Source organism: Pleurodeles waltl, chromosome 12 (assembly GCF_031143425.1).
Source record: "Pleurodeles waltl isolate 20211129_DDA chromosome 12, aPleWal1.hap1.20221129, whole genome shotgun sequence".
Taxonomy (NCBI): Eukaryota; Metazoa; Chordata; class Amphibia; order Caudata; family Salamandridae; genus Pleurodeles; species Pleurodeles waltl.
Window position 1 is genome coordinate 125,923,494 of NC_090451.1, and position 14,671 is coordinate 125,938,164.

Consider the following 14,671-nt stretch of genomic DNA (forward strand, 5'->3'; position numbering starts at 1 on the left):
TGACTGAGTAAGAGAGATAACCTTCAATTACCACATCACCCTCCCGACATTGTAATCATGTCCATGAAATGGTTTATCAACTCGACTTTCCACACTAAGTGAGGAGACTCAGGGTTACGGTGCTCATGAAGTGCACAGACACACTGAGAGCAACAGGTAGCGTGGCCGAGCGGTCTAAGGCGCTGGATTAAGGCTCCAGTCTCTTTGGAGGCGTGGGTTCAAATCCCACCGCTGCCAGAGATGGATTTTTACAGATCTTAATGACGCATCTCCCTTCTGACCCTTCAATTTGCATAAACAGTGACTCTACCAATAGGTCCCTAATTTTAAAACTCTTTTACAGTCTCCTTCTAAGTAAACTCCTAAACCGTGGACTCCAAGAAATCGGCTGATTGGCGCTGCTGTTGTTTTGCTTCATTCTGCTTAGATCACCTTCAAATGGAAGGTTTAACAAATCATTTGTTCTCCCCACGCGGTCACCCGCTCTTCTCTCTGCAAAATAAAATCGAACCTCTGTTAAATAAAGATTTAAAGTAAATTATCTATCTTCCCAAATAAAGTTGGTAAATGTGTTCTTCACAGTTATTTTAAAAATCAGGTTTAAAATAAACAACAGAGGTAGTCAGCAGGATTCAAACCCGTGCTGGGAACCCCCAAAGGATTTCAAGCCCATCACCTTAACCACTCGGCCATAACTACCAGCTCTCATTGAGCTCTACCGAAACTTTATATCACAACAAAATTGTGCAAAATGGCCGTGCAGCCCTATATATGACTCCATTTAGTAGGATCTCTAACTGTGTGCAAAGGGCACATTGCTATGTTTCTGTCTAAGCTTTGCTTTAGGTCTGAGGTCTTAAGAACCAAAGCAGGCTCCACGCACACTTGCCTGCACAAAAAAACAAGCATTTGCAATGCGAAAGGTCTCACATTTGTGAGAGTTAGAGCTATTGGCGTTGCAAATGACAATGTCTTTTACCTAGGTTTTGGTTTTCTTTGGGAAAATTTGATGTGTCCACGTTGTGTTTTGGGGCACTTCCTGTCGCGGGCGCTAGGCCTACCCACACAAGTGAGGTAAAAAATGTTATCGGGAGACTTGGGGAAACATAGAATAGCAAAACAAGAGTTACTGCCCCTTGTCTTTATCTACATTTTTTCCTTCCAAATATAAGACAGTGTGTAAAAAAGACGTCTATTTGAGAAATGCCCTTTAATTTGCATGCTAGTGTGGGCACCCCAGAATTCAGAGATGTGCAAATAACCACTGCTCCTTCACTCCTTATCTTGTGCCCATTTTGGAAATAGAAAGGTTTTCTTGATACCTATTTTTCACTCTATATACTTCGGCAAATTAATTGCAGTATACCCGGTATAGAATGAAAACCCACTGCAAGGTGCAGCTCATTTATTTTCTCTGGATACCTAGGGTTCTTGATGAACCTACAAGCCCTATATATCCCCGCAACCAGAAGAGTCCAGCAGGCGTAATGGTATATTGCTTTCAAAAATCTGACATTGCAGAAAAAAGTTACAGAGTAAAACGTAGAGGAAAATGGCTGTTTTTTTCTTCTCAATTTCAATATTTTTTTTTTATTTCAGTTGTTATTTTCTGTAGGAAACACTTGTAAGATCTACACAAGTTACCCATTGCTGAATTCAGAATGTTGTCTTCTTTTCAAAAATGTTTAGGTTACTGGGACCCAGCATTGGTTTCACACCCATTTCTGTCACTGACTGGAAGGAGGCTAAAAGCACACAAAATCGTAAAAATGGGGTATGTCCCAGTAAAATGCCAAAATTGTGTTGAAAAATTGGGTTTTCTGATTCAAGTCTGCCTGTCCCTGAAAGCTGGGAAGCTGGTGATTTTAGCAGTGCAAACCCTTTGTTGATGCCAATTTCAGGGACAAAAACCACAAGCCTTCTTCTCCAGCCCTTTTTTCCATTTTTTTCTTTTTTAAAACAAAATTTTTACTGTATTTTGGCTAATTTCTTGGTCTCCTTCAGGGGAACCCACAAAGTCTGGGTACCTCTAGAATCCCTAGGATGTTGGAAAAAAAGGACGCAAATTTGGCGTGGATAGCTTATGTGGACAAAAATCTATGAGGGCCTAAGCGCGCCCTGCCCCAAATAGCCCAAAAAATGCCTGGCACCTGAGGGGGAAAAGGCTGGCAGCGAAGGGGTTAAAATGCACTATTTTATTCCAATTTCTTCACTTAGCTTCAGATGAACTATTTTTCCCTCCCACCAACTCCTTTCAAAGTGCACCAGCCACCACTGCCTTGGGTGGGACAGATTGTTTTCGATTGCAGTATGGCAGATTGTTTTGGATTGCAGTGTGGTAGTTTGTTTTTGATTGGAGTGCAGCAGATTGCAGTGGGGTAGATTGTTTTGAATTGGAGTAGGGGAGATTGTTTTGAAGTGGAGTCGGGCAGATTGGAGTGGGGCAGATTGTTTTGGATCGAAGTGGGACAGATTGTTTTGGAGTGGTGCAGATTGTTTTTTATTATAGTGGGGCACATTGGAGTGAGACAGATTTGCTTGGGGTGGGTGGAGAGGATTGGAGTAGGATGAGTTAGAGTGGATTGGATTCGGGTGAGTGATTTGGACTGGAGTGAGGTGGATTAGTGTGGGTGAAGTGGTCTGGATGGGGTGGATTGTAGTGGGGAAGATTGGAGTGGGGTGGATTGAAGTGTACCGCAGGATTATGTGTTAAAGATTAATTTCAGAATTTACACATAATAAAGAAACACTGTTGATTTGCAATATTTTAAACGAGCTAATCGTCATCTTTTGAGAAGAGTGCCCACGAACAAAAGCAAAAGAAAACATGCGTGGAACGTGGGAAAAGACGATTTGGCAAAATAAAAGAAAGTTCGATTTAAATTTAAAACTTAACAGTTTTGGTTGTCCTGCTGGGCATGTTTTTGCCAGTCACAAGCCTTCTGTTTGCAGGGCACTAGAAGGTAAAAGGAAAAAATAGTACCTTGATCAGGTGGGGAGCAGCGGTCAGGCACTGATTAAGCTGAATCAATCAACGCTTGGTCGCTGCTCTACAGAGAGGAACGGAAATGATGCAAGACATGCCTTGATGAATTAGGAAACTGTAAAGAAGAGTGCCACATAAATAAAAAAATGGTGAGAGACATGCGGGCTCCAAGCCCTTTACTGAATGCTACAGAGTCTATCAAGCGAGACCCTAAAAAGGTCAGTTAGTTAAAATAAACAAACATTGTTACTTCTAAATATCAATATTCCAAGGACGCCTAGATGGTCGTCAAGCAAAAAGTTCCTAGTGCATGGAGGGGCTTATGGTAGTTCTGAAGAGAGGCAAAGGACTTGGTCAGAGGGTGGCCTTGTTGGTGTGGTAGGGAAGCAATACCTCAAACGTTATTACTGGGGTAGGGGAGCTTGCAATTCGGAGTAATGAAAATTATCACAAAGCAATCAAGTAATTCCACATCAAAATAACAAGCGTGCGGGCTGACAACCATGCTCTCAGCATCAACGAGCGCAGAGTGAAGTGAATTTTACCATCCTCTGTGCATTTTTATTGCGGGGCTCATTTACATTTGACTTGGCGCGCAGAACGAGTGAGAACCAGGTCAATAGAAACAAAAATCATCTATTTAAAAAGTTTAGTTTCACGTGGGCCTGTTGTCCTTACTTCTTTCAGAATAGCTTTTGAACCTCTGTCCTGTGTGTGTCTGTGACTGTCACGTGAAAGGCAGTCAGAGCATCCAGGTGGACCCCATGTCACCTGGGGCACCGCCCACCAGTGCTGGAGTTTTAAACAGCACCCGGTTGCATTTTGGGACTTGTGCCTTTTCAATGTGAGCTCAAAGACGGGAGCCTGTGAAATTCTATTGGCTAAAAAATATTAACAGCGGAATGTGAATAGGCCACACAAGACATGACGTCACTGGAAAGCTAAACAGTATGTTGGGGAGACTGGGTGCGGCAATAGGGCTGATGTCATGAATACGTGCAACTCCTCAGTTATTTTTGAATGAACTGCTCATTCATTAGATCCCACCCAAAGAAATGAGCCCACCAGTATGAACACTTGTTTCATTAGAAAATGATGGAGTCACATTGCCTATGTAGAGCAGGTGCTTATACCTTGGTTGGAAGTCATTGCTCGGAGAGTGTTGTCTTTTAAGGTGATTGCACTAGGTCCGAGCAGGTGGGAGAAGACTTGTGCAGTGACTGAGTAAGAGAGATAACCTTCAATTACCACATCACCCTCCCGACATTGTAATCATGTCCATGAAATGGTTTATCAACTCGACTTTCCACACTCAGTGAGGAGGCTCAGGGTTGCGGTGCTCATCAAGTGCACAGACACACTGAGAGCAGCAGGTAGCGTGGCCGAGCGGTCTAAGGCGCTGGATTAAGGCTCCAGTCTCTTTGGAGGCGTGGGTTCAAATCCCACCGCTGCCAGAGATGGATTTTTACAGATCTTAATGACGCTTCTCCCTTCTGACCCTTCAATTTGCATAAACAGTGACTCTACCAATAGGTCCCTAATTTTAAAACTCTTTTACAGTCTCCTTCTAAGTAAACTCCTAAACCGTGGACTCCAAGAAATCGGCTGATTGGCGCTGCTGTTGTTTTGCTTCATTCTGCTTAGATCACCTTCAAATGGAAGGTTTAACAAATCATTTGTTCTCCCCACGCGGTCACCCGCTCTTCTCTCTGCAAAATAAAATCGAACCTCTGTTAAATAAAGATTTAAAGTAAATTATCTATCTTCCCAAATAAAGTTGGTAAATGTGTTCTTCACAGTTATTTTAAAAATCAGGTTTAAAATAAACAACAGAGGTAGTCAGCAGGATTCAAACCCGTGCAGGGAACCCCCAAAGGATTTCAAGCCCATCACCTTAACCACTCGGCCATAACTACCAGCTCTCATTGAGCTCTACCGAAACTTTATATCACAACAAAATTGTGCAAAATGGCCGTGCAGACCTATATATGACTTCATTTAGTAGGATCTCTAACTGTGTGCAAAGGGCACATTGCTATGTTTCTGTCTAAGCTTTGCTTTAGGTCTGAGGTCTTAAGAACCAAAGCAGGCTCCACGCACACTTGCCTGCACAAAAAAACAAGCATTTGCAATGCGAAAGGTCTCACATTTGTGAGAGTTAGAGCTATTGGCGTTGCAAATGACAATGTCTTTTACCTAGGTTTTGCTTTTCTTTGGGAAAATTTGATGTGTCCACGTTGTGTTTTGGGGCACTTCCTGTCGCGGGCGCTAGGCCTACCCACACAAGTGAGGTAAAAAATGTTATCGGGAGACTTGGGGAAACATAGAATAGCAAAACAAGAGTTACTGCCCCTTGTCTTTATCTACATTTTTTCCTTCCAAATATAAGACAGTGTGTAAAAAAGACGTCTATTTGAGAAATGCCCTTTAATTCGCATGCTAGTGTGGGCACCCCAGAATTCAGAGATGTGCAAATAACCACTGCTCCTTCACTCCTTATCTTGTGCCCATTTTGGAAATAGAAAGGTTTTCTTGATACCTATTTTTCACTCTATATACTTCGGCAAATTAATTGCAGTATACCCGGTATAGAATGAAAACCCACTGCAAGGTGCAGCTCATTTATTTTCTCTGGATACCTAGGGTTCTTGATGAACCTACAAGCCCTATATATCCCCGCAACCAGAAGAGTCCAGCAGGCGTAATGGTATATTGCTTTCAAAAATCTGACATTGCAGAAAAAAGTTACAGAGTAAAACGTAGAGGAAAATGGCTGTTTTTTTCTTCTCAATTTCAATATTTTTTTTTTATTTCAGTTGTTATTTTCTGTAGGAAACACTTGTAAGATCTACACAAGTTACCCATTGCTGAATTCAGAATGTTGTCTTCTTTTCAAAAATGTTTAGGTTACTGGGACCCAGCATTGGTTTCACACCCATTTCTGTCACTGACTGGAAGGAGGCTAAAAGCACACAAAATCGTAAAAATGGGGTATGTCCCAGTAAAATGCCAAAATTGTGTTGAAAAATTGGGTTTTCTGATTCAAGTCTGCCTGTCCCTGAAAGCTGGGAAGCTGGTGATTTTAGCAGTGCAAACCCTTTGTTGATGCCAATTTCAGGGACAAAAACCACAAGCCTTCTTCTCCAGCCCTTTTTTCCATTTTTTCTTTTTTAAAACAAAATTTTTACTGTATTTTGGCTAATTTCTTGGTCTCCTTCAGGGGAACCCACAAAGTCTGGGTACCTCTAGAATCCCTAGGATGTTGGAAAAAAAGGACGCAAATTTGGCGTGGATAGCTTATGTGGACAAAAATCTATGAGGGCCTAAGCGCGCCCTGCCCCAAATAGCCAAAAAAATGCCTGGCACCTGAGGGGGAAAAGGCTGGCAGCGAAGGGGTTAAAATGCACTATTTTATTCCAATTTCTTCACTTAGCTTCAGATGAACTATTTTTCCCTCCCACCAACTCCTTTCAAAGTGCACCAGTCACCACTGCCTTGGGTGGGACAGATTGTTTTCGATTGCAGTATGGCAGATTGTTTTGGATTGCAGTGTGGTAGTTTGTTTTTGATTGGAGTGCAGCAGATTGCAGTGGGGTAGATTGTTTTGAATTGGAGTAGTGGAGATTGTTTTGAAGTGGAGTGGGGCAGATTGTTTTGGATCGAAGTGGGACAGATTGTTTTGGAGTGGTGCAGATTGTTTTTTATTATAGTGGGGCACATTGGAGTGAGACAGATTTGCTTGGGGTGGGTGGAGAGGATTGGAGTAGGATGAGTTAGAGTGGATTGGATTCGGGTGAGTGATTTGGACTGGAGTGAGGTGGATTAGTGTGGGTGAAGTGGTCTGGATGGGGTGGATTGTAGTGGGGAAGATTGGAGTGGGGTGGATTGAAGTGTACCGCAGGATTATGTGTTAAAGATTAATTTCAGAATTTACACATAATAAAGAAACACTGTTGATTTGCAATATTTTAAACGAGCTAATCGTCATCTTTTGAGAAGAGTGCCCACGAACAAAAGCAAAAGAAAACATGCGTGGAACGTGGGAAAAGACGATTTGGCAAAATAAAAGAAAGTTCGATTTAAATTTAAAACTTAACAGTTTTGGTTGTCCTGCTGGGCATGTTTTTGCCAGTCACAAGCCTTCTGTTTGCAGGGCACTAGAAGGTAAAAGGAAAAAATAGTACCTTGATCAGGTGGGGAGCAGCGGTCAGGCACTGATTAAGCTGAATCAATCAACGCTTGGTCGCTGCTCTACAGAGAGGAACGGAAATGATGCAAGACATGCCTTGATGAATTAGGAAACTGTAAAGAAGAGTGCCACATAAATAAAAAAATGGTGAGAGACATGCGGGCTCCAAGCCCTTTACTGAATACTACAGAGTCTATCAAGCGAGACCCTAAAAAGGTCAGTTAGTTAAAATAAACAAACATTGTTACTTCTAAATATCAATATTCCAAGGACGCCTAGATGGTCGTCAAGCAAAAAGTTCCTAGTGCATGGAGGGGCTTATGGTAGTTCTGAAGAGAGGCAAAGGACTTGGTCAGAGGGTGGCCTTGTTGGTGTGGTAGGGAAGCAATACCTCAAACATTATTACTGGGGTAGGGGAGCTTGCAATTCGGAGTAATTAAAATTATCACAAAGCAATCAAGTAATTCCACATCAAAATAACAAGCGTGCGGGCTGACAACCATGCTCTCAGCATCAACGAGCGCAGAGTGAAGTGAATTTTACCATCCTCTGTGCATTTTTATTGCGGGGCTCATTTACATTTGACTTGGCGCGCAGAACGAGTGAGAACCAGGTCAATAGAAACAAAAATCATCTATTTAAAAAGTTTAGTTTCACGTGGGCCTGTTGTCCTTACTTCTTTCAGAATAGCTTTTGAACCTCTGTCCTGTGTGTGTCTGTGACTGTCACGTGAAAAGGCAGTCAGAGCATCCAGGTGGGCCCCATGTCACCTGGGGCACCGCCCACCAGTGCTGGAGTTTTAAACAGCACCCGGTTGCATTTTGGGACTTGTGCCTTTTCAATGTGAGCTCAAAGACCGGGAAGTGTGGAATTCTGTTGGCTAAAAAATATTAACAGCGGAATGTGAATAGGCCACACAAGACATGACGTCACTGGAAAGCTAAACAGTATGTTGGGGAGACTGGGTGCGGCAATAGGGCTGATGTCATGAATACGTGCAACTCCTCAGTTATTTTTGAATGAACTGCTCATTCATTAGATCCCACCCAAAGAAATGAGCCCACCAGTATGAACACTTGTTTCATTAGAAAATGATGGAGTCACATTGCCTATGTAGAGCAGGTGCTTATACCTTGGTTGGAAGTCATTGCTCGGAGAGTGTTGTCTTTTAAGGTGATTGCACTAGGTCCGAGCAGGTGGGAGAAGACTTGTGCAGTGACTGAGTAAGAGAGATAACCTTCAATTACCACATCACCCTCCCGACATTGTAATCATGTCCATGAAATGGTTTATCAACTCGACTTTCCACACTCAGTGAGGAGGCTCAGGGTTGCGGTGCTCATCAAGTGCACAGACACACTGAGAGCAGCAGGTAGCGTGGCCGAGCGGTCTAAGGCGCTGGATTAAGGCTCCAGTCTCTTTGGAGGCGTGGGTTCAAATCCCACCGCTGCCAGAGATGGATTTTTACAGATCTTAATGACGCTTCTTCCTTCTGACCCTTCAATTTGCATAAACAGTGACTCTACCAATAGGTCCCTAATTTTAAAACTCTTTTACAGTCTCCTTCTAAGTAAACTCCTAAACCGTGGACTCCAAGAAATCGGCTGATTGGCGCTGCTGTTGTTTTGCTTCATTCTGCTTAGATCACCTTCAAATGGAAGGTTTAACAAATCATTTGTTCTCCCCACGCGGTCACCCGCTCTTCTCTCTGCAAAATAAAATCGAACCTCTGTTAAATAAAGATTTAAAGTAAATTATCTATCTTCCCAAATAAAGTTGGTAAATGTGTTCTTCACAGTTATTTTAAAAATCAGGTTTAAAATAAACAACAGAGGTAGTCAGCAGGATTCAAACCCGTGCAGGAAACCCCCAAAGGATTTCAAGCCCATCACCTTAACCACTCGGCCATAACTACCAGCTCTCATTGAGCTCTACCGAAACTTTATATCACAACAAAATTGTGCAAAATGGCCGTGCAGACCTATATATGACTCCATTTAGTAGGATCTCTAACTGTGTGCAAAGGGCACATTGCTATGTTTCTGTCTAAGCTTTGCTTTAGGTCTGAGGTCTTAAGAACCAAAGCAGGCTCCACGCACACTTGCCTGCACAAAAAAACAAGCATTTGCAATGCGAAAGGTCTCACATTTGTGAGAGTTAGAGCTATTGGCGTTGCAAATGACAATGTCTTTTACCTAGGTTTTGGTTTTCTTTGGGAAAATTTGATGTGTCCACGTTGTGTTTTGGGGCACTTCCTGTCGCGGGCGCTAGGCCTACCCACACAAGTGAGGTAAAAAATGTTATCGGGAGACTTGGGGAAACATAGAATAGCAAAACAAGAGTTACTGCCCCTTGTCTTTATCTACATTTTTTCCTTCCAAATATAAGACAGTGTGTAAAAAAGACGTCTATTTGAGAAATGCCCTTTAATTCGCATGCTAGTGTGGGCACCCCAGAATTCAGAGATGTGCAAATAACCACTGCTCCTTCACTCCTTATCTTGTGCCCATTTTGGAAATAGAAAGGTTTTCTTGATACCTATTTTTCACTCTATATACTTCGGCAAATTAATTGCAGTATACCCGGTATAGAATGAAAACCCACTGCAAGGTGCAGCTCATTTATTTTCTCTGGATACCTAGGGTTCTTGATGAACCTACAAGCCCTATATATCCCCGCAACCAGAAGAGTCCAGCAGGCGTAATGGTATATTGCTTTCAAAAATCTGACATTGCAGAAAAAAGTTACAGAGTAAAACGTAGAGGAAAATGGCTGTTTTTTTCTTCTCAATTTCAATATTTTTTTTTTATTTCAGTTGTTATTTTCTGTAGGAAACACTTGTAAGATCTACACAAGTTACCCATTGCTGAATTCAGAATGTTGTCTTCTTTTCAAAAATGTTTAGGTTACTGGGACCCAGCATTGGTTTCACACCCATTTCTGTCACTGACTGGAAGGAGGCTAAAAGCACACAAAATCGTAAAAATGGGGTATGTCCCAGTAAAATGCCAAAATTGTGTTGAAAAATTGGGTTTTCTGATTCAAGTCTGCCTGTCCCTGAAAGCTGGGAAGCTGGTGATTTTAGCAGTGCAAACCCTTTGTTGATGCCAATTTCAGGGACAAAAACCACAAGCCTTCTTCTCCAGCCCTTTTTTCCATTTTTTCTTTTTTAAAACAAAATTTTTACTGTATTTTGGCTAATTTCTTGGTCTCCTTCAGGGGAACCCACAAAGTCTGGGTACCTCTAGAATCCCTAGGATGTTGGAAAAAAAGGACGCAAATTTGGCGTGGATAGCTTATGTGGACAAAAATCTATGAGGGCCTAAGCGCGCCCTGCCCCAAATAGCCAAAAAAATGCCTGGCACCTGAGGGGGAAAAGGCTGGCAGCGAAGGGGTTAAAATGCACTATTTTATTCCAATTTCTTCACTTAGCTTCAGATGAACTATTTTTCCCTCCCACCAACTCCTTTCAAAGTGCACCAGTCACCACTGCCTTGGGTGGGACAGATTGTTTTCGATTGCAGTATGGCAGATTGTTTTGGATTGCAGTGTGGTAGTTTGTTTTTGATTGGAGTGCAGCAGATTGCAGTGGGGTAGATTGTTTTGAATTGGAGTAGGGGAGATTGTTTTGAAGTGGAGTGGGGCAGATTGTTTTGGATCGAAGTGGGACAGATTGTTTTGGAGTGGTGCAGATTGTTTTTTATTATAGTGGGGCACATTGGAGTGAGACAGATTTGCTTGGGGTGGGTGGAGAGGATTGGAGTAGGATGAGTTAGAGTGGATTGGATTCGGGTGAGTGATTTGGACTGGAGTGAGGTGGATTAGTGTGGGTGAAGTGGTCTGGATGGGGTGGATTGTAGTGGGGAAGATTGGAGTGGGGTGGATTGAAGTGTACCGCAGGATTATGTGTTAAAGATTAATTTCAGAATTTACACATAATAAAGAAACACTGTTGATTTGCAATATTTTAAACGAGCTAATCGTCATCTTTTGAGAAGAGTGCCCACGAACAAAAGCAAAAGAAAACATGCGTGGAACGTGGGAAAAGACGATTTGGCAAAATAAAAGAAAGTTCGATTTAAATTTAAAACTTAACAGTTTTGGTTGTCCTGCTGGGCATGTTTTTGCCAGTCACAAGCCTTCTGTTTGCAGGGCACTAGAAGGTAAAAGGAAAAAATAGTACCTTGATCAGGTGGGGAGCAGCGGTCAGGCACTGATTAAGCTGAATCAATCAACGCTTGGTCGCTGCTCTACAGAGAGGAACGGAAATGATGCAAGACATGCCTTGATGAATTAGGAAACTGTAAAGAAGAGTGCCACATAAATAAAAAAATGGTGAGAGACATGCGGGCTCCAAGCCCTTTACTGAATACTACAGAGTCTATCAAGCGAGACCCTAAAAAGGTCAGTTAGTTAAAATAAACAAACATTGTTACTTCTAAATATCAATATTCCAAGGACGCCTAGATGGTCGTCAAGCAAAAAGTTCCTAGTGCATGGAGGGGCTTATGGTAGTTCTGAAGAGAGGCAAAGGACTTGGTCAGAGGGTGGCCTTGTTGGTGTGGTAGGGAAGCAATACCTCAAACATTATTTCTGGGGTAGGGGAGCTTGCAATTCGGAGTAATTAAAATTATCACAAAGCAATCAAGTAATTCCACATCAAAATAACAAGCGTGCGGGCTGACAACCATGCTCTCAGCATCAACGAGCGCAGAGTGAAGTGAATTTTACCATCCTCTGTGCATTTTTATTGCGGGGCTCATTTACATTTGACTTGGCGCGCAGAACGAGTGAGAACCAGGTCAATAGAAACAAAAATCATCTATTTAAAAAGTTTAGTTTCACGTGGGCCTGTTGTCCTTACTTCTTTCAGAATAGCTTTTGAACCTCTGTCCTGTGTGTGTCTGTGACTGTCACGTGAAAAGGCAGTCAGAGCATCCAGGTGGGCCCCATGTCACCTGGGGCACCGCCCACCAGTGCTGGAGTTTTAAACAGCACCCGGTTGCATTTTGGGACTTGTGCCTTTTCAATGTGAGCTCAAAGACCGGGAAGTGTGGAATTCTGTTGGCTAAAAAATATTAACAGCGGAATGTGAATAGGCCACACAAGACATGACGTCACTGGAAAGCTAAACAGTATGTTGGGGAGACTGGGTGCGGCAATAGGGCTGATGTCATGAATACGTGCAACTCCTCAGTTATTTTTGAATGAACTGCTCATTCATTAGATCCCACCCAAAGAAATGAGCCCACCAGTATGAACACTTGTTTCATTAGAAAATGATGGAGTCACATTGCCTATGTAGAGCAGGTGCTTATACCTTGGTTGGAAGTCATTGCTCGGAGAGTGTTGTCTTTTAAGGTGATTGCACTAGGTCCGAGCAGGTGGGAGAAGACTTGTGCAGTGACTGAGTAAGAGAGATAACCTTCAATTACCACATCACCCTCCCGACATTGTAATCATGGCCATGAAATGGTTTATCAACTCGACTTTCCACACTCAGTGAGGAGGCTCAGGGTTGCGGTGCTCATCAAGTGCACAGACACACTGAGAGCAGCAGGTAGCGTGGCCGAGCGGTCTAAGGCGCTGGATTAAGGCTCCAGTCTCTTTGGAGGCGTGGGTTCAAATCCCACCGCTGCCAGAGATGGATTTTTACAGATCTTAATGACGCATCTCCCTTCTGACCCTTCAATTTGCATAAACAGTGACTCTACCAATAGGTCCCTAATTTTAAAACTCTTTTACAGTCTCCTTCTAAGTAAACTCCTAAACCGTGGACTCCAAGAAATCGGCTGATTGGCGCTGCTGTTGTTTTGCTTCATTCTGCTTAGATCACCTTCAAATGGAAGGTTTAACAAATCATTTGTTCTCCCCACGCGGTCACCCGCTCTTCTCTCTGCAAAATAAAATCGAACCTCTGTTAAATAAAGATTTAAAGTAAATTATCTATCTTCCCAAATAAAGTTGGTAAATGTGTTCTTCACAGTTATTTTAAAAATCAGGTTTAAAATAAACAACAGAGGTAGTCAGCAGGATTCAAACCCGTGCAGGGAACCCCCAAAGGATTTCAAGCCCATCACCTTAACCACTCGGCCATAACTACCAGCTCTCATTGAGCTCTACCGAAACTTTATATCACAACAAAATTGTGCAAAATGGCCGTGCAGACCTATATATGACTCCATTTAGTAGGATCTCTAACTGTGTGCAAAGGGCACATTGCTATGTTTCTGTCTAAGCTTTGCTTTAGGTCTGAGGTCTTAAGAACCAAAGCAGGCTCCACGCACACTTGCCTGCACAAAAAAACAAGCATTTGCAATGCGAAAGGTCTCACATTTGTGAGAGTTAGAGCTATTGGCGTTGCAAATGACAATGTCTTTAACCTAGGTTTTGGTTTTCTTTGGGAAAATTTGATGTGTCCACGTTGTGTTTTGGGGCACTTCCTGTCGCGGGCGCTAGGCCTACCCACACAAGTGAGGTAAAAAATGTTATCGGGAGACTTGGGGAAACATAGAATAGCAAAACAAGAGTTACTGCCCCTTGTCTTTATCTACATTTTTTCCTTCCAAATATAAGACAGTGTGTAAAAAAGACGTCTATTTGAGAAATGCCCTTTAATTCGCATGCTAGTGTGGGCACCCCAGAATTCAGAGATGTGCAAATAACCACTGCTCCTTCACTCCTTATCTTGTGCCCATTTTGGAAATAGAAAGGTTTTCTTGATACCTATTTTTCACTCTATATACTTCGGCAAATTAATTGCAGTATACCCGGTATAGAATGAAAACCCACTGCAAGGTGCAGCTCATTTATTTTCTCTGGATACCTAGGGTTCTTGATGAACCTACAAGCCCTATATATCCCCGCAACCAGAAGAGTCCAGCAGGCGTAATGGTATATTGCTTTCAAAAATCTGACATTGCAGAAAAAAGTTACAGAGTAAAACGTAGAGGAAAATGGCTGTTTTTTTCTTCTCAATTTCAATATTTTTTTTTTATTTCAGTTGTTATTTTCTGTAGGAAACACTTGTAAGATCTACACAAGTTACCCATTGCTGAATTCAGAATGTTGTCTTCTTTTCAAAAATGTTTAGGTTACTGGGACCCAGCATTGGTTTCACACCCATTTCTGTCACTGACTGGAAGGAGGCTAAAAGCACACAAAATCGTAAAAATGGGGTATGTCCCAGTAAAATGCCAAAATTGTGTTGAAAAATTGGGTTTTCTGATTCAAGTCTGCCTGTCCCTGAAAGCTGGGAAGCTGGTGATTTTAGTAGTGCAAACCCTTTGTTGATGCCAATTTCAGGGACAAAAACCACAAGCCTTCTTCTCCAGCCCTTTTTTCCATTTTTTTATTTTTTAAAACAAAATTTTTACTGTATTTTGGCTAATTTCTTGGTCTCCTTCAGGGGAACCCACAAAGTCTGGGTACCTCTAGAATCCCTAGGATGTTGGAAAAAAAGGACGCAAATTTGGCGTGGATAGCTTATGTGGACA

General features: G+C 42.3%; 4 non-coding genes across 4 annotated transcripts; all 4 read left to right on the forward strand.

Moving 5' to 3' along the window:
- Positions 1–155: 155 nt before the first annotated feature.
- TRNAL-AAG (transfer RNA leucine (anticodon AAG)) lies at positions 156–237 on the forward strand. Its single transcript has one exon. It is a non-coding gene; the product is annotated as a tRNA-Leu (tRNA).
- A 4,121-nt stretch (positions 238–4,358) lies between these two features.
- On the forward strand, positions 4,359–4,440 carry TRNAL-AAG (transfer RNA leucine (anticodon AAG)). The gene has a single exon. It is a non-coding gene; the product is annotated as a tRNA-Leu (tRNA).
- Positions 4,441–8,546: 4,106 nt separating this feature from the next.
- Positions 8,547–8,628, forward strand: TRNAL-AAG (transfer RNA leucine (anticodon AAG)). Its single transcript has one exon. It is a non-coding gene; the product is annotated as a tRNA-Leu (tRNA).
- A 4,106-nt stretch (positions 8,629–12,734) lies between these two features.
- On the forward strand, positions 12,735–12,816 carry TRNAL-AAG (transfer RNA leucine (anticodon AAG)). Its single transcript has one exon. It is a non-coding gene; the product is annotated as a tRNA-Leu (tRNA).
- The last annotated feature ends 1,855 nt before the right edge of the window (positions 12,817–14,671 follow it).